General features: G+C 40.3%; 2 long non-coding RNA genes across 5 annotated transcripts; one reads left to right on the forward strand and one right to left on the reverse strand.

Annotated features, from left to right (window-relative positions):
* The first annotated feature begins 637 nt into the window (after positions 1-637).
* Positions 638-4,020, forward strand: LOC148887176 (uncharacterized). Of its 2 annotated transcripts, XR_016117672.1 has the most exons (6): positions 638-1,377; positions 2,080-2,162; positions 2,376-2,564; positions 2,849-2,984; positions 3,139-3,239; positions 3,379-4,020. It is a non-coding gene; the product is annotated as an uncharacterized LOC148887176 (long non-coding RNA). The 2 variants fall into 2 exon arrangements; XR_016117671.1 differs by lacking the exon at positions 638-1,377 and having other exon boundaries at positions 1,436-2,162.
* Positions 4,021-5,927: 1,907 nt separating this feature from the next.
* Positions 5,928-20,027, reverse strand: LOC148887177 (uncharacterized). 3 transcript variants are annotated; one of them, XR_016117304.1, is made up of 5 exons: positions 19,959-20,027; positions 13,593-13,721; positions 11,594-11,670; positions 8,296-8,414; positions 5,929-6,056 (listed from the first exon to the last, which is right to left on the reverse strand). It is a non-coding gene; the product is annotated as an uncharacterized LOC148887177 (long non-coding RNA). The 3 variants fall into 3 exon arrangements; XR_016117302.1 differs by lacking the exon at positions 19,959-20,027 and adding an exon at positions 14,455-14,591; XR_016117303.1 differs by lacking the exons at positions 8,296-8,414; positions 19,959-20,027 and adding an exon at positions 14,455-14,591 and having other exon boundaries at positions 5,928-6,056.
* Positions 20,028-20,185: the final 158 nt, after the last annotated feature.

Consider the following 20,185-nt stretch of genomic DNA (forward strand, 5'->3'; position numbering starts at 1 on the left):
AGGATTAGTTCTCCTTGGCAAATTCGTTGAGTAGGTTTGTTATTTTAATATTTGTCCGATTTAAAGATAAATATTCGTTCCATTCATCTGACCATGATTCGCTGTGGCGACCCCTTGAAGGGAAAAGAGGAAAAGAAAAGAAGATCCAGATGTTATTTCTTTATTTGTCCGTCAGACGGCGCTTATTCCCCATCAAACTAGATGTAGTTTTCTTATTTGTCCGCCAGACTGGGCAAATTCCCCATTGAGTCGATCTTGGTGTATTTCCTGGATTCGACCGCAAGACGGCGCAAATTAGATGTAATTTCTTCATCTGTCCGCCAGACGGCGCAAATTCCCCAAATGATCTCGTAGTTTTGTCTGACAAATAAATATAAATCGTGACAGTGAAGCAGGTCACGTGAAATAAAACTATGTGTAACACCAGGTATAATTTCATGTATTAAACATATGTAAACTGCCACAAGGGGGCACAAGCCAGTGTATTATTGTGCCGGTCCCAAGCCCGGATAAATCCAGAGGGTTGTGTCAGGAAGGGCATCCGACGTAAAAAAAAAATGCCAAAACAATTATGCGAATCAGACCTCTGAATCCCATACCGGATCGGTCGAGGCCCGGGTTAACAACAGCCGCCATTGGTACTGTTGACCTTCAGGGTGCCAGTGGAAAATAAAAAAAGAAAAGAAACATGTAAACTAAAAAAATGTTTCTGTGCAGAAAAGGTGAAGTTGAACTGAAAATTTGAAATACTGTACACAATGTGAGAGTGAGGATTTTTTTAATGGTCAAGTCATGGCAATCATTCCTTGTTCTTTGGTATTTAATCCATCTTTTCTGCTCTCCTCATTACAGCCAACAATTAGCGCCGGGAATAAGCGCCGTCTGGCGGACAAATTAAGGAAATACACCGATATCGATTTAAAGGGGAATTTTCGCCGTCTGGCGGACAAATAACAAAACTACATCTTGTTCGATTGGGAAAAAGCGCAGTCTGGCGGACAAATAATAAAATTACATCTAGATCGATGGAGCGAATAATTATCTGTAATTTATCTCTAAAAAAATAAAAAAAATACCTTGTAATGTCGAATATTGGTCAAGTTTCATGAAGATACAACTAAAGTGCAAAAAATACCTAAAAGTAAGGTCTTTCACCCTGTCGCCCCCAACGGAAAGCTGCAAATTCCATTCGGTTTGCTTGCCAAGAGGCGTTGTGTTGCCAAGAGGCTTCCTGGCCAGCAGAGGGCGATATGCGTGGTTGGATCCAATCAAATAACAACAAGACGAAGAAGAAGCAGCAGCACAAGAGCGGACGGTACCATTTCCGCTTTAAAGAACAACTATTTCCGCTGTCAACAAACCAAGTCCTTTTACCAAGTAGTTTTAACTTTTTAAACTGACTTTTTGTCATTTCTCCGTGAACGTGTTGATGCGGATATTTTAGGAGCACGATTAAGATACGTTGCGCCAGTTATTTAGCACGCCTATTGTTGCGCTCTCCACTATAGTAAGGGAGATACGGTGTTGTGGGATCCAGAAAAAAAACACAAGACAAGCAGTGCGATACGTCTTGGCTCAACAGTGGTTTACTTCGAATGCCCAGATGTAATGCAAACGTTTGCACACAACAATTTCCTGTCCAACGATCTAAATCGGTCCGACACGAAAAACTAACCGAAGCAAGCGTTCCATGTTTAAATAAACATTTTCGATATACGTATATCATTTGTAAACCAATAGAACTACGCGAATGTAACCAAAATATGAAATAAGTCGCCCTCAGCTGTCAATTACAGTGTTTGATTTGAATGTTGTTGTGGATGTTTTCCACATTTCCCAAACTATTCACACAAATGCATCCGTGACTTTTTTCACTCACGAAAAATACTGTACGAGCTCTTCATCCGATAGAATAGCAAGCGTCTTAGATTTTGATTCAAAGGAAGTTGCTGTACTTTTGGTGCGTGAAAAAGTGTGCAACATCACGAAAACGCTTCAAATGAAAAATAAACAACTTTTCCCCCATTGAAAAAATATTTTAACTTACCACTTTTGTTTCCCCTCCCTCAATTTGACCAGGTTGTAGAGGCTCCTGGTCCAAAGATCACAGCTGCAAGACTCGGGGGCCATGCAGAAGGGACGCCAACTTGCAATGGACACATGTGAGTACTGAGCGATGCGGTGTGCTTGAAGAGCTCATGTCATGTTGCACCACAAGCTGGCGATGATTGTGGCAATCACATTGATCATATATTTTTGGCATATAGTACAGTGTTTTGGGGCGAAAAAAAACAACCATGCATCGTCCGGATCTTTGACAACAATGTTTTTGTCTTTACGCAATTGTTTTTTTCCGATTACGTCTTTCCGCCCAGGCCGGAAGCGGATGTGTTCCCAATGCTGAGATGTGCTAGCATGGATGGTTAGCTTCTCCGGCAGACCGAGTCAACAAAACCCGAGCAAGAATGGCAGACGGCGACGAGCTCACTCAGATCGAGTTTCTATATTTGGTGTCCAAAGTGTGCGCGGGGACAACCGTCTTGGAACCAGCGACAAAGATTGAGGTTTGACCACCACGCCGAATCATCGAGCTATCCTGCTAAAGCTAACGTCGCTCCGAGCTTACTCGCTAAAGCTAACGTCGCATCTGCTAATGTTTACTTGTGTCATTTCGTTGACTTGCATTTTCAAGTTCAAAGTAGCTGTTTTTGTGCATTGGGGCTCTGCTACCTTGGGCGTGATAAGGTGGTTGCATGTTTGTAATTCATCTGAATGAGTCATTAGCCTCCCCTAAAAGGAACCTGACTGCCTTAAAGATCTGCTTGTGAAGTTGTCGTTCTTTTGGCAGGACTCTCATCTCAAGTTGCTCGGGCTTTTTCAGACTATTAGCTGGCGTGAGAGAAGAGGATGCAGAAAACCGGGTTAGATTGATTCGCTGAAGGGGTAAAGAAGACCCATGCCCAAGTCGTCCGTCCACAATGAAGGTAGTCATCTTTTTTCAGTGAAAACGTCATCTTTTTTTTTTTTTTGCAAACGATTTTTTAAAGACAAAAGGAAATCATGAAAAGTCATATAATATATTATGAAACTCTGTTCTGTTGTTCAACTGATTTATTTCATATTATTTTAATTACATAGGCCTGGATGAAACTGATGGAACCACCGTAGGAGGGACACCCACCCAGCAAAAGAAGAAAGTTGGCACGAGGTGACTCATCAAAGTTCGCTTCAGAAGTGTGGTAAGTTTTTTTTTTATCCTCAAAAAGACCATGTATAGTAAGGTGTTTTTTTTAGCCGAGAAAAAGAGCATCTACACCTCACTACATGTGTATGTAGTGAGGTGTTTTTATTGTCCTTTCTCACAATGCCATTCTTTAGGTTGTACCAGTTGCACCTGCCTGCTCTTGAACCCTGCACTTCTGCACTGCAAGTTTCTGCCCTATCCACTGGACCATGGGGGTACGGCTGATTTCGCTCAAAATTCATGTATTTATCATGCGATGCCGCGTTGACACTTAGTATAGTATTACTGGCAGGTTCTCGGCGCTTCGCGCCTCGAACCTGCACAAGCGAGCTCGCTTCGCTCGCTCGCATGACACACCAGAACCTGGCTCGCTCGCTTCGCTCGCTCGCTTGTCAGTGACCCTGGGAGGACCGTGAACTCGCTCCAGCGACCTCGCTTCGCTCGGTCGCTTTCGCTTCGACTGCCGGTTTCGAACCCGTGCCGCGCAGTCGACACCCTTGTACTTTTCCCAGCGGCCCACGGGGCCCCAATTGAAAATGTGCTTTGTTCGCTTATATCTTATTCTGGAGGTCATTGATTGAACAAAAGTACAAATTGGACATGTTGCCCAGTGCTTGAATTGAACCCAGCACCTTCGCATTGGGAGTCCATCACCTTAACCAATAAGCCATGGGCACCACTAGTTGGTCTCACTTATGTTCTATTGTTATATTCTTGTGTGAAGTACAAAAAGACTTAGAATAAAAACTTGTCTGTTCTCAGACCGCCAACTGAAACTCTGGTGTCTTTGCTTGTGTCTTATTCTGAAGGTCATTGATTGAACAAAAGTGTGAGTTCAATCCCAGAGCTGGGATTGAACCCAGCACCTTCGCATTGGGAGTGCATCACCATTAACCATTAAGCTAATTGTGCTGACAACTTGTGTCTGAAATGGCATACTTGAGTGATCCACAGGGTGTCGCCTATTTTAATAGCTATTGGATATGCGGACAAATATATCATCCAAATCCAAAGCTTGTAAATCCGAGTTAGTGGAGTGGTCAAAGACTATACTTACGGCTCGGAAGACTTGTGTTCGAGTCCCCTTTTCTGCTCACCTGAATTTATGCACACAATTGCAGGCGAGAGCGGGGATCGAACTGGAGTCGTCCGGACCGCAGCCAAAGTTTTTGACCACTCAAACATTGCAGACATATTTTTTGCAAATTTTGATTGGTAGTCATGAGTACTAACATGTTTTTTAGAATAAATACAAACCGAAAACAGGATGTTTTTAAATCCAACTTGGTCAAGCAGTTTAAGACTAAACTTGCTGTCCAGCTGACTCCTGTTCGATTCCCATCTGATCTGCTGAATTTATGCAGATATGCAGGTGGCAGTGGGAATTGAACTGCAGATGGCCTGGCCGTAACCAAACTTTTAGACCGCTCAACCATGACAGCTGAGAATTTATGTAGAGTTTTATCGGTAGTCACGAGTACTGACATGTTTTTGCGAATAAATACAATCTCAAAAGATGAGGTTTCTAAATCTGACTTGGTCAAATGGTTTAAGACTAAACTTGCTGTCCAGCTGACTCCTGTTCGAGTCCCACCTGATCTGCTGAATTTATGCAGATATGCAGGTGGCAGTGGGAATTGAACTGCAGATGGCCTGGCCGTAACCAAACTTTTAGACCGCTCAACCATGACAGCTGAGAATTTTTGTAGAGTTTTATCGGTAGTCACGAGTACTGACATGTTTTAGCGAATAAATACAATCTCAAAAGATGAGGTTTCTAAATCCAACTTGGTCAAACGGTTTAAGACTAAACTTGCTGTCCAAGCGACTCCTGTTCGAGTCCCAGCTCATCTGCTGAATTTATGCACAGATATGCAGGTAACAGCGGGAATCGAACTGCAGATGGCCAGGCCGCAAACAAACTTTTAGACCACTCAACCATCACAGCTGAGTGTTTTTGTGGAGTTTTATAGGTAGTCTAGTACTAACATGGTACATCCTGATAAATATGACGTCCAATGGTAAATTCATAGAATCTGAGTTGCTCTTGCAGTTCCAGTGCCTCCTGTTCGAGTCCCCGTCTGATCAGCTGAATTGATGCATACTTGCATTTGACAGTGGGAATGCATCTAAACTTTTCGACCACTCAACCATCGCAGATGAGTTTTTCAGCCAATTTGGATTTGCAGTCATACGCACTGTTATGGATTATGCTCATAAATATAACTTCTAAATGGGAAGCTTTCAGACCAGAGTTCGTCGTGTGGTTGAAGGCTAAACTGGTGACTCCTGGTGGTCAGAGCGAGGATCGAACCCGAGTCACCTTGACCGCTGCCAAATTTTTAGACCACTCAACCAATGCAGTTGAGCTTTGCAGTGGATCTTGATCGGTAGTCATGCTATCTATTGTCCATACACGTGAGTAGAACTTCCAAATGTGTGATTTTTCAAGGGGACAGACACCCTGAACAAGTTTGCCAGCCAATCGCAACGCATGAAAGTCAACGAATGCAATTCAAGATACCTTTAGGACCTTATGGCTTGGATTGTTTAAAAGATTTGTCGAAATATCAAGTCCTACATGTCTCATGTGTGAAAATTCTGTGACCTCATTAAGTATAAATAAACTGAAATGCAGACAGAAACATGGGTGTTTTATTTTAGATAGTTTTTATTTGTCATGGGAAGATCAATCAATAAAACAAAAACTCTGATGCGTTGTATGTAGACCAGTTAGCGCGGAGCTAACTCGCAATCGTCCCTGGATGAGCTTCTGGGATAGAAACTGGAGATGGAAAAAAACACAGCAACACTGTAAGAGCAGAAAGCACATACGTTAGAAAGCCAAAAAATGCCTTACTATACATGGTTGTTTTTTTCGACCAAAAATGCCTTACTTTACATGGTCTAAAAATGCCTTAATATACATGGTGTTTTTTTTGGGGGGGGGGCAAAAATGCCTTAATATACATAGTTGTTTTTTTTCGACCAAACTGCCTTACTTTACATGGTCTAAAAATGCCTTAATATACATGGTGTTTTTTTTTTTTTTTTTTTGGGGGGGGGCAAAAATGCCTTACTACACATGGTTGTTTTTTTCGACCAAACTGCCTTACTTTACATGGTCTAAAAATGCCCTAATATACATGGTGTTTTTTTTTTTTTTGGGGGGGGGGGGGGGGGGGCAAAAATGCCTTACTATACATGGTTGTTTTTTTCGACCAAACTGCCTTACTTTACATGGTCTAAAAATGCCTTAATATACATGGTGTTTTTTTTTTTTTTTTTTTGGGGGGGGGGGGGGGGGGGGCAAAATGCCTGAATATACATGGTCGGTTTTTTTTCGACCAAACTGCCTTACTTTACATGGTCTGAAAATGCCTTAATATACATGGTGTTTTTTTTTTTTTTGGGGGGGGGCAAAAATGCCCTATTATACATGGTCGTTTTTTTTGGCCAAAAATGCCTTACTATACATGGTCGTTTTTTTTTTTTTTTGTTGCTCAAAATGCCTTACTTTACATGGTGTTTTTTTTCGGCCAAAAATGCCTTAGTATACATGGTCGTTTTTTTTTTTTTGCTCAAAATGCCTTACATTCATTAAATTAAATTGGATATCCAAGGTCTATTTTTTGCAGGCCAAAAATGCCTGACTACATGGTCGATTTTTGGGGTCCAAAAATGCCTTACTATGAATGGTCGTTTTTTTTCCGAGCTAAAAACATTTCAACAAAAACATATAAAAAAATACAATCATGAATACTATCATCATGAATTCTTCTTATTTTTAAAGACGATGCTATATAGTGAGGCTTATTGGATTTTTTTTTCAGACATCTATGTATGGTAAGTTGGGAGATTGAATATTTAAACAACTTCTGATGAAGAGTCCAATTCTGCTCACCTCATGAGTACAAAACAAACACTTTCATGATCTGTAACATTTGTGACTGCTTGTAATTATTACAGCATGTGATTGGATCAAGAATGGGAAAGAGGTGTCAAATCCTGATCTAGAAATTAAATATTAATCAATAAACAAATAAAACCGTTTGGCTTCAATCACTGGCGCTGCTCATCCACCTGGTCAATGAGCCCACCTTGAGCACGTACATGTTTTTCCTCCTTTGTCCACTAGATGGCGCTGAAAACCTGATCTAAATGATGTAGTGGCGCTGTGCCTCAAATTCTGGACCTGTTGCACAATTCATTTCCAAGTACTCGCCTTTTGGTTGTCTTTCAATGCACCATAATGACTTTTTTTTGATACACGAAAGACCCAGCATACACTTTCCCAAAATAAACATCTTTGTATGTACTAGAACTTGACTTATGGGCATGTCTTTGCTGGGGGGCACCTATTTAAAATCACTTTTTCTGTGTAGCTTTATCTCTTGTTTGTATTCATAATTGTATTTTATGTATTATTTTACTGTATGTTTTTTTCCCATGCATGCCCGTGACTGTAAAGTGTACTTGAGAGCTTAGAAAGGTGCTTGAAAATAAGATGTATTCTTATTATTATTATAAAAGTCTCTTTTTTTTACTCAACAAAATCTAAAGTACTAAAGAAAAAAATATCATTTTTTTCCAGATATAAAAAAATAGGGGCACTATTTTATTGGTTATGTAAATCTAGGCCATGTTGTGATTGGTCGATGTGAGGTTGGGTGGAACTGGGGGCGGATATAGCAGCAGTTTTCCAAAGACATGTTTTGTGCTACAGTCATACCAGACGGTCTTTCACTGCTCCCGTCAGTTTCACATGACCCCCGCCCTCCTCCCCCAAATCGATTTCTGTCCATTCAAGTGACTGATTTGCAACTTTCGCCTCCAAAATAAAGTTTTCCGCTGTAGTGACGAGGCCACGCGAAAGGTATCAAGTGACTACACAATACGACCATTTGAAAGCAGTCAATTATTATGTGAGCTGGTTAAAGTTGCACATAAAAACATTGAACACAGGCGATTGACTGACTGTTGTGCACTACATGAAGCAGAAATTTAAGTCCCATAAGAAACAGGTGTCTCTTATGGGATGTCACCTCCACCTTGTGGTGCAATGTGACATCACATCACATTGCAAGCACACCGCATGGCTCAGGTGTGTCCAAATGTGGGTTGGCGGCCCTTTCGTGTGCCCTCTGAGTTTTTTCTGCTGCACCTCTGCCTGAAAAAAAAACGTTGTGATGACTCAAATAACTTCCTTTGTTTAATTAATATTTATTGTAATTTTTAATCTAATGTATTCTGATTTTAGCTGATTTTTTTTACTGTTTTTGGGGGGAACGTATTCTGTACGGGACCCTCACATTCCTGTTAACGTGCATGTATATATGTGTATGTGTGTTAACCAAGACAACATGCTTTATTTTTGTCTCTCACACACACACACACGAATACACATTTTGCCACACATTTGGGACAAGTAACAAAAACGAGAACGTAGACACACACACACACACACACACACACACACACACACACACACACACACACACACACACACACACACACACACACACACACACACACACACACACACACACACACACACACACACACACACACACACACAAAATGTAAATAACTATTTTCTTAATAATACTTCAGGCTTCCAATTGAACCTGAACTAAATAGTTAATGGTGACGTTCCGCAAAAAGTCCACGTTCACTCTACCACTATCATCATCGTCATCATCATCACCAAAAATGGCTCCGCCCTTCTCTTTTTCCGCCCTCTTTTGTGGTCTTCCTCTTTTTTCCCCTCCTCATCCTTGCACACTCCCTTTGTGGATGTGGCAGGCCTGGGAAAACACATCGCTAATAAGAGGCAGAAGACCTCCTCTTGTACTTGCAGACGTGGACACGGGAGGAGCAAAAAAAAGACAAAAAAGAATAATTTAAGGGCGATAACAGGGAAGGGGAAGGATTGGATTGTGGAGAAAGAATCAAGTATGGATTGTGGAGTTAATTTTTGCTTTATAATCCTATTATTTTTCAGTTCATAGTTCCAAGTGTTCATATATGAACAGCCCAACAAACATTCACAGTCTTTTTTTTTTTTTTTTTACAAAGCCAGTAGACATCTTTTAAGTGCCACGTGACAGTTCTTTCTATCTTTGGGCAATGCTCTGCAGCCAATGAGAAACTAGCATCACAAAGGCCAAGCACCTCCCTCCATTTTCCTTAAAAAAAAAAAAAAAAACATTGTGACGTGGACACCTTCAAGTCTTTTCTATGCTCGGCAGTCGCCAGGAGACGTTTGTTCCTCGTGTCACATTGCTTCTTTCAATGTGGTGTCATCCAGTTAAAACCCTGAGGAACACCTTTGTATCTACACATACTTCAGGTCTGGTGACAATACGCTGCATATGAGGCCCATTGGAGGTTAAACCCTGAATGGCAAAAATAATTCAATCGATCATGATTTCCTATCATTGGAGGAGTAAAAGAAGCAATTTTTGGAAAACAGCGAAACCCTTCACTAAATCGCCATTGCGATTGACGGAGCATCGCCAAGTTTAATTTAGACTGTACTTACAACAGACTTCTTAGGTCGATAGCACATAGGCATAATCATGCTGATCTTTCTCTTTCATCTTTATTTTCAGTCTGATATCCTGTTACACCCTCCTAGTCTGTGATAGGTCGATATGATGTCATCACTGCTGTATGATAAAACCAGGTGATGTTTCATCATAAAATTCCGTCAAGCCCAGAACCAGAAAGATATCCATCATACCGACCGGGCCTATCAGTGACGAGGAGGGTGTAACAGGTGATCAGACTGAAAATAAATCTGTTTAATAACGGTACACCCTACAGATACGCAAAGTTATCGAATAAACTGCATACATCCATATACAGTGAGACCTCAACTTACGAACTTAATTGGTTCCCAGACAGAGTGTGCAAGACGAAAAGTGTGTATCTCAAAAAAGAAATTCCCATAGGAAACCATTAAAATGGGAATAATCCGTTCCCGGGTTTCCATAAAATATACTTTTCAATTAAATAAGCCTAAAAAACTACACACAACATACCTTATTCTATGTATAATAAATGTGCTATTGTATTGTAATGAAAGAAATACACTGCATTGTATCATAAAGTCACTTTATTTACATTTGTGATGGTTATTTATGGCTTGTTGCAATGGCGTTGGAGGTCGAAGGACAAAGGGAATTGCTGTTTGGAAAGAGAGGCGCATTACATGAGGACTGTAATTAAAGAAATAAACTGTGCTGTAAAAGAAAGTTTTATTGACCTTTTTGATGGTCGTTGATGGCTTATGGAAGGAGAGTCACCTTCCATAAGGACTGTTGGTAACTTAACCTCTGGTGCTGTTCGGTCGTGTGCTCCCGCCGAAGATCACTCCGCCAGCCGTGGTGGGTGTGTATTATGAAAATAGTGCTTATTATAAGGTTTAATTTTCATAAATTTGACGTTTGTAAGACGAAAAGTTTGTAAGATAAGGTGTTTGTAAGTTGAGGTCTCACTGTATAGACTAAACTAGAAATGACGTAACATAGGATGTTTACGAATGTGTATATAAACGTTCTATCACTACATTATATGGCACTACAGTAGAGTCTGGGGTTCTGCAGTACTTCTTTTAAAGGGGGAAATGGAGTCGTTGGCTGCTGATAGTATTGGTGAGACCTGTTGTGCCTCAATATTACGTCAGGAATAAGGCGCACCTGCGTATCAGGCGCAGGGTCATTTTTTTTGGAAGAAAATCAAGGCTTTTGGGTGCGCTTTATAAACCGGAAAATATGGTCTTTAATTTTTTTCTTCGCTGTGTATATCTGGTGGGGGTGATTATACTTTTATACGGTTTCCAACAAAACGTTAACCCGTTAGATATGATCTCAACCTACTTCAAAAGTCAAATTGAAGGAGAAGCCAATCACCAGCGTGTCTGCAGACGTTTTCGTTCATCTTATGTTCCTCATCCCAGCGCAGCAGGAGGAACGCAAGATTGGATATGGAGCACTGCAAGTGGTTCTGTGTGTGAAGTCAAGAGTCAAACCCAGTGGCCTTTTTTTTTCTTTTTCTCCCTCTCCGGTGAACGTTGCAACCCTCTAATTTGACTTTTATTTTTGGAATAGGTTTGTTGAACTCTTTTTTCGGTGCAAAATGCACTGAACTCAGAGATATACATTCACTGTTATACTGCTGTGATTATTCCCATTCGTGGCATTAAAAGCGCATTTTTAACATTATTTATTTATGATACTCTGACTAAATTTTCCCTATTTTTCATCACTAAACAAATTGAGGAAAATTTCAGGCGAACAAAAGCCTACTTTCATAATGATTTTACACACGTGTGATTTCACTCACCTTAGTTAAAAAATTTGCAGCTCCCACAGAAAAGCCGTTTCCAGGATCCATCCATATGCATAGATGTTGTCCGGGCCCTGTCATAAATTCACTAAAATAAATTACAAAAAATAAAATTCTGCCTTTTGTTTTAACTCATTCACTGCCAGATAATGTGCAAAAATGTGTCCACTCCAGTGCCAGGGTTTTTGTCATTGTCACTTGAACTCCAGAACCCACAGAATATTAAGTTTTAGGACAACATAAACATTCAATGCAGCGTAAGAAACCTTAGATTCTCTTCTTTCATCAGAAAAAAAAAGTTCATTCCTAAATTAAATAGATCTGGAGTTATATGAGCTTGAAATGAGGGCGGCTGTCCAAAATACAATACATCCATATTGGTTGAAGCTGGAACAAAGCGCTAACATGGAAAAAAGGGAAAATCTGCCTCCTTTTGGAAAGGAAAAAACATTGCTTTATCAGCACCCAAAGAAACAAAACCCTATGAAATTCGGGAATGGTGCTCTACGTCATATTTTCAATTCCCGAATAAAATCGTGAATGGCAGTGAATGAGTTAATGACAGCATGCACGTGCTAAAAGTGGCTAATAATAGCAAGTCATTGCAGTGACAATAGTTTATAAGGATTTTTTTTTTAATAGTCTATTTTTTACGGAAGAGTTCTTTCAATGACAGCACTAATTTTATGTACAATTACAGTGAGACCTCAACTTACGAACTTAATTGGTTCCGAGACAGAGTGTGTAAGGCGAAAAGTGTGTATCTCAAAAAAAGATTTCCCATAGGAAACCATTAAAATGGGAATAATCCGTTCCCGGGTTTGCATAAAATATACTTTTCAACTAATTAAGCCTTAAAACTACACACAACATACCTTATTCTATGTATAATAAATGTGCTATTGTATTGTAACGAAAGAAATACACTGCATTGTATCATAGTCACTTTATTTACATTTGTGATTTTCATTTATGGCTTGATGGAATGGCGTTGGAGGTCGATGGTCAAAGGGAATTGCTGTTCGGCGCATTACATGAGGACTGTAATTAAAGAGATAAACTGTGCTGTAAAATAAAGTTTTATTTACCTTTTTGATGGTCGTTGATGGCTTATGGAAGGAGAGTCACCTTCCATAAGGACTGTTGGTAACTTAACCTCTGATGCTGTTCGGTCGTGTGCTTCCGCCGAAGATCACTCCGCCAGCCGTGGTGGGTGTGTATTATGAAAATAGTGCTTATTATAAGGTTTAATTTTCATAAATTTGATGTTTGTAAGACGAAAAGTTTGTAAGTTAAGGTGTTTGTAAGTTGAGGTCTCACTGTACAAAGGTACTATCAATGTTAGCTGATATGTTACTGCTAGTTTTTGCTAGCTGGGAATAAATTCCACTTACTTAGATTCGTCAATGTATTTTTCCCATACAAACAATTAATTGATTCAAAATATTTAGCATAACAATGAATTTAAAACACTTGAGCCACGGTCTCGTATTTCCGTCAATGATAGGTGACACACTTCCTGTTAGGTTTGACCCTAGGAAGGGAAGTAAACACGGCGGGCCTACAGATCGGGAAAAGAGATGGCGAAACGTGATCATCGGCCAAGCAGCAACATGTGAAACGCGTTAGCGTTGCTTTTTCAGGGTGACCCAAGAGGAGAGCATAAATTTCAAACTCCTCCTCCTGATCCTCCTGTTGCTTTTCCAACATGTGGCGTGGAAAAGGAAAAAAGTTAAGAGATTTGTGCAAATGCGTGGCATTTCAAGGCCCACCATTGACCCAAAAAAGAAAAGGGAGCAATAGGAAGTGCTATCAGCTTGTTGATCTCTTGGGTGTTTACTTGGAGAGAAGTGACATTCTCTACGGGACTCCCAACGAAAAGTGAAAGACTTTGATGGTATGCGCAACTAGAAAAAAGGGGAAAAGTCATTTCTGTTGCTTGGATGTTTCGGGGAGGGAGAGGAGACCACATTACATTCTTCTTCATTGAGGTCACCTTTTTTTCTTTTCTTCTCCTCCTCCTTCTCCTCGACTGCTCGACAAAGTGGAGCTGCGGCAGCTCGGTTTTCTTCTTCGCCGACTTCCATTTCTTCTACTGCACATGCTCACAAGTTGTTTCTGCTCACTGGGAAGAGAGGAAAAAAATAATTCACCCAACACGACCATCTAGCCATTTCACAGAATCAACTGAGACGGACTGGTTCATGTTTGGCTTCATGTCCATTCGTAAAGACTACATAGGCGAACATTTTTAACTGCTGTTAAAGTGTAAAAAGAAGTCAATCACTGGGTAGGGGAATCAAAATATGCTACATAACTATTTCACTCTGTTCTATTATGGTATATTCTATTAGATCATTGATATGTATCTATATTATAAATGATTCCAAAACAAATCTCTTACTATCTTGCATACCTAATAATAATATAAATATGACTAATATGAATATTTTGAGCCAGCTTAAGGATATTTGTCAAAATAAAAAAATCAGATAATTGATGTAACCAGCTGATTTGATGGTCAGGCCCTAGAATAAATGTATTAAAAAAAACACTGGAAGGATAAATAAAAAAAATGTTTTTTTAAAGGATACGTATATACGTAATCAATCTATCTAAAAATCAATCTGAAAATCTATCCATCTAAAAATCAATCAATCTAAAAATCTATCAATCTGAAAATCAATCAATCTAAAAATCTATACAGTATATTATATATGTATATATTAGATTCGATGAGCCTTTATTCATCTCACAATGTAGACATTTACAATAAATATAAAACATATATAAAATAGAATATAAATAACATGCATATATATTTTTATTTTATTTTTTTATCTCCATACTATGCATACCTGACCTCATCGATCAACCATAAAAACCAGACAGTGCACACACGTCGCTCAAGATTCCCCTATCATGCCCTGGGGGGGGGGGGGTGTTTCACAGGTCCAAAAACATGGCGGCATTGGTTTGTCATGTGACATCTCCCCCTCATGAAAAAAAGAACCACAATTGCAAATAAGTTAAAATGGCGAAACGTGAATGATAACGTTGGGCCGAGGATGCTGTGCAGAGCATTTCTCATGACATGTGGCATGCAGATGATGAGCTCTCGCTCTGGCCTCGGATCCACAAAATAGTTTCAAGTCAAGGGAACACCACAAAAGGATTTTTTTTGCGTTTAAACTTCAATTGACAATGTTTCTGATATTAAATGTGTACATATATGTCTCATCGCAGTAAAATTCCTCAACATTCACATTTTAGAAGACTTAAAAGTTCATGAATATATGGATTCCTCCACTCGAAATTGCAGTGAATGCATCGGTAAAAGCTTATTTTTGTTGTTTTTGAAACTGAAAATATGAATGACGCCCGCAGTGAGAGACTTAAGGATTCATCCTTTGGAAAGTTCCAGAGAATGCATGACCTGATATAATTAATTTCTGATTAATTTGATTATTTTTGGACAGTTGCAATTTGAAGGAAACACCACACGTTTGCCATGTCACTTTTTAAGGTTCTAAAAAAAACGATCACGATAAGATGAGGCAAATTTGATTGACATCAAGGTTCGCTCCTTGAGAAACCACCCGGAACCGCCCCATCGGATGACATGTCGCGCATCCTCTAAATATTCAGCAAATATGATGCCAGTCCCCCCTCCCCCGTATGTATTTTGACTCTGCGGTTACTACAGTGGACAGCTTAACATGTTATGTTAACATGAAAAGGTCAATAATTGTCATGAAAAACCAATAAACTTTCTGCCAAATGAACGCAACAATTGCGTCATATCTATTAGCCCCTTTTCATGTCACATTCCTTGAATCGCTTTTTTTTGTACTGTTCAATGACACCAACCTCACCCACAAATGCTTCACAAAGCAAAAGGGAAGAAAGTAGATACAGTATGATTATTGATCTTTACAGTCAAAGTGGAATTTATTGATCAAGAGGTATGTCCCGATACTTTCGTCCACTCAAAAGTCACAGCAATTTTTGTCCCTGCAGCTGGATGGAGAGGATGACTCATCTACTTTCTTCCATTTTCAGTCTTTTTCTCTCTCTCAAGCTCCACCATAACACATACACTCCCTCTCTTCATTTCAGTTGTCTTTCTATGCCACCTCCTACTTCCAGCCTACAAAGGCAGTAACGACAATTCCAGCGGGGATCTCAAAGCTTCCACCCCCTTGCATTGCCACTTTTAAAAGCTAAACTCTTGGATTTTATTTTTTGTGGTCCGTATTAGCACTGTAAATCCCAATTAATGTCCAAAACACAAATGATTGGACATTTGCAAAACAAGAACACAATGTACAAGCACGTTTGAATGCAAGAGAACTGTAAGGGTTAAAAACACAAGCACAAAGAAGCAGCTCGTTTGAGCGTGGCTCACAAACTTTACCAGATGTTGGGAATCAGAGAGTGCACGAGAGTCAAATGGAAATACCAAAAACTAAGGATTCCTCTTTTGGAATGTATCAGTGAACGCACCAGTAAAAGCATGTTGTTACACTTTTAAGTCATTATGAGAAAATCTAGTGAGAAGTTCAGATTCCTGTACCAGAAATAGTCAGTGAATACACCTTGTCTTGTTTTGGCCCAAAATTAGCGAAATGAAGCATCGGTGAATGCCAGGAAAAATCTGCTATATCACCTTTGGAAGGATGTGAAAAGGTCATGAGAACAGAGATCAGTTTAGAAAAAATACTGAAAAATCTACAGTATAAAGCGTCAGTGTCTGCACCATGTCACCTTTTTTTAAACACCCTTCACACTGAAAATACCAGCGAACACACCACGTCACTTTTTGTTCACAATCTGAAAATCATGAACACATGCAACCAATTTGAAGAAAGCTGAGGAGTCCTCCAATAGAACGTGTCACTGAATGCATCAGTAAGAATGCAGCAATGGGGACTTTTTTTCAATTTACACACCACTTAAAATTTTGGAAGGTTCTAAAATCATGACATTATATTCCGCTTTTATAAATTGCCTATAAAGGCACCATAAGAAGTATGCCGTGTCCTTTTTTAAGGGTCTAAAAAAGGTTGGGAGAAAATGTGCAACGTTCCCAATGTCAGGAAATATGACACCTTCAATCCCACCCATTCCTTTCACTCCACAACGCTTGATCACGTCCCATTTTCAAGATAAAACGATCAATAAATTGCGTTGTGGAATGTGTTATTAAACACACATTTAACAATACTTTTTAATCACTTTTCACAAAAGCTGTGCGGCTACTTTCGAGCTCCCCTTCCTGACGACTTGCATATAATCTAAAAGTCCAGGGAAGGATTCAGTCAGATTTTCCATCTGGTCTGTCTGACTGGATGTCTGCGGCACTGGTGGTGGTGGGGAAGGGTGAGGGAGGGAAGGAAGGATGGGAGAGCACAAGAGAGAGAGAGAGCGAGGGAGGGAGGGAACGATGGATGCGATGGGGGCTGGGATGGAGGATGCAGCCAGACGGTGAAAGAAAACCAGACTGAGACGTCGTGAGAGGAAAAAATAAAATGAAATAAATCTCAAAAGTATCGATAACCACATTCAATGTGTGTTTGGTGTGGAAGAACCTCATCTAAAAAGCTAATGTTGGCCATTAAATTCCTGTTGGCTGAATGTGACATGGTCTTTTTTTCGTCCAAGGCACAAAATGAACAGACATGATTTCTAGTATACACGCAGGGTCTGACGATACAAAGGATAACATGGCGAGCCATTTTTTTTTTGCATTAGGCCACGATGGTGTTCCGGAAAAAAAGAGGATTCCTCTTCTGGAACGCATCAGCGAATGCTCCAGTCGCATTTCGAAGGCAGGAAAAGTAAATGTAAGAGCTGTTTGGAGAAAACTGAACATTCCTCCTCCAGAAGGCCTCAGTGAATGCAGCATTGGATTTTTAGGGGGAGCATTTGGGTTAACAGTCAAAAAATGAAAATACAACAATGCTTTTCTTGAATTACAAAGCCTATGAAACGATTTTTGCCTGGATATTTACAGACAAATTGGTGCGGAGAAGCTTCCACTTGTATCAAGATAATGACCCTAAACACACTTAGTGATTTCTAACTAGAGAGGATGACGTGAACCAAATGCTAAATTGACTCAATGTCGACATTTCTGAATGCTCTGAAGGTTTAAAAAAGGTCAGTTTGATATAGAGAAAATATAGTGTAGTGCTTCCGGTGTGTTAGGCGATAACGTGCAATTACCCCAGTCGCTCACTGTAATTTATCTGAAGCAGGTGAGGCGACAAAACAAATCAAATGAGAGGACAGATTTGAATGAAGGAGCGATGACTGGACAATGATAATCAATGCCGATTTTTTAAATGCACATTCAATAATAATAACCCCCCCCCTCTTGAGTGTCAATAGTGCGTATAAAGGGTAGTGAGGCACGGGGGAGTTTCAGCGTAAAGATACAAGTAGGAACACGTACACGCTGCAGCTCACAGGCTTGCTGGGAATGTAAAGTTTACTCCTGTGACAGCTGTAGAAAGGCTTAAAAAGTCCACTTCAAAGTCTCAAGTCCAGTCTATGACAAAGTCAATGTCCAAGTCCAATTTGATTCGGACCATCAGATCATCAGCAAGATCTGTAGAAACAAGTAAACGATCCTGATCATTTGGATCGTAAAGTGGATGGGATAACAGACAGGATCTGGATTGAAGACCCCTGATATATGAACTGGATTTAGTTTAAGTCTCCAAAGTCTTAATCTTAAATGTTATGATTGGAGCTCAAAAGGAGTGTCAATAACTGTGGACCAAGATGACATCTTGGTGTCCGACATCTGTTTTCTTGTCACGGTGAGATCTGTTCACTTCCGCTTCCAGGTGCTCACCTGAGCTGGCCAGAGTCAACCCATCCCCATTGTCTGGGATCTGCAGAACTATTCTACAGGTCCGTATGAGTTTTAAGCGCTTCCACTGAGAAAGGTGGGGGGGGGGGGGGGTAGCCCACAAAACGATCTGTTAGAGCGAGGCAACGAGACTCCATTCTGTGGCGCAGAGCAGAAAATTACAAGTTCTATTTAAACACAAGGCTCCACTTCACTCGAATGTTTCTACCAACACTCCCAATGTCACGTGTCTGACTCCATCTAACTAGTACTGCAACTAGCACTACTGCGCCCAGAAATACCACTACGACAGCCGGAACTAGTGCTACTCCTCATCTTACTACATGGATGATTTGCCAACTATTGACTACTACAACTCCCAGTATACCACGACCACTACTACTATAGCTATGTAGTTCTACTCCAATGATAGTGCCTGCCACCATTCCTACTACGCTTACGCCAGAGTCATTCCTTATCAATAGTACGACCGCAGATACTAGCACCGACCAAGATACTACAACCTCGTAGTACTCTATCGAATCTAACACCAGGACTACCACTCCTCCTTTTCCATAATGTTGTAACTATGCCAACCACGATTATACCTACGACTACTAATGGAACCAATCATTCGAGGACGACTGCTACTACTACCAAAACTACTATTATCAGTAGCAATAGAATGACCCCTACCTACCACAGCTGCTAGTATGACTGCTTGTGACAATTGAACCTGCAACCGTTTTGTTTAGAACTACTGCTGCCACAATTACTACAACTTCTATGCATAAAATACCATTAGTAGCGATTATAACTAAGACGAAATTGAATACTGTTTGTTTGGCTTCTACCACTAAAACACTGCAGAATATTACCATTAAAAATAACCGAGACTTGTCCTCCATCCACTACTAATGTAATCACTACTACTGCTTCCACAGCAAGTATTGGTACGACCACAACTATTTTTCTGAGGACCCTTCCAACAAAACCAGTACCACTCTATGATTGAGACCCCCCCCCCCCCCCCCCCCCCCCCCCCCCCGAGTACACAGGTGCCAAAGTCAAGGCCCGTGGGGCCAAATCTGGCCCGACACATCATTTTATATGGCCCGCGAAAGCAAATCAAGCATGTCAAGTGCCATGATGCTAAAAGTCTGAACTAAATTATTCTTGACTTCAGATTTGAAAACTAGTTATTCATTAATTTACTGTGCGTTCTGTATGTAATATGTGGAGGAGATTAAACATTCTCAACTGTAAATACAATGTGGCCCGCCGCGAAGAAGGAGTTTTACACCCCTGCCCTAATACTACCATCAGCATTAACAATGCTACTAAGACTACTACTACTACAGCTTATTGGCTCTTTAACGAAACTACGATTGCTATGAGTGCCATTTTTCTGAATACGACAGCTACTAGTGCGAATTATGCCAATTTTCACAAGAGTAATGCTATGAAAAGAATCAACACGTATCTACAAGATGACGCCCTAACCTGCTGGCTTGATGAAGCCTCATGTACATGTTTTATTGACCCCAGACTGCTTCTCCCTCTTCTTCTTCTTCTCTCGAAAGATGCAACGAGAGAACGAAAGGAGGAGGGCGAGTTAAATGAGAGGTTAGACTGGGCCAACGTGTCGAAGCTGCGACGTGTCCACATTGTAAGCGAGCTGGCTGCTTTGTGGGCCTGCCAGATTTTTTCTTCTCTTGTCTTTCTGCCTT

The sequence above is a fragment of the Hippocampus bargibanti genome, linkage group LG15 (assembly GCF_051943395.1).
Source record: "Hippocampus bargibanti isolate YZ-2025 linkage group LG15, ASM5194339v1, whole genome shotgun sequence".
NCBI lineage: Eukaryota > Metazoa > Chordata > Actinopteri > Syngnathiformes > Syngnathidae > Hippocampus > Hippocampus bargibanti.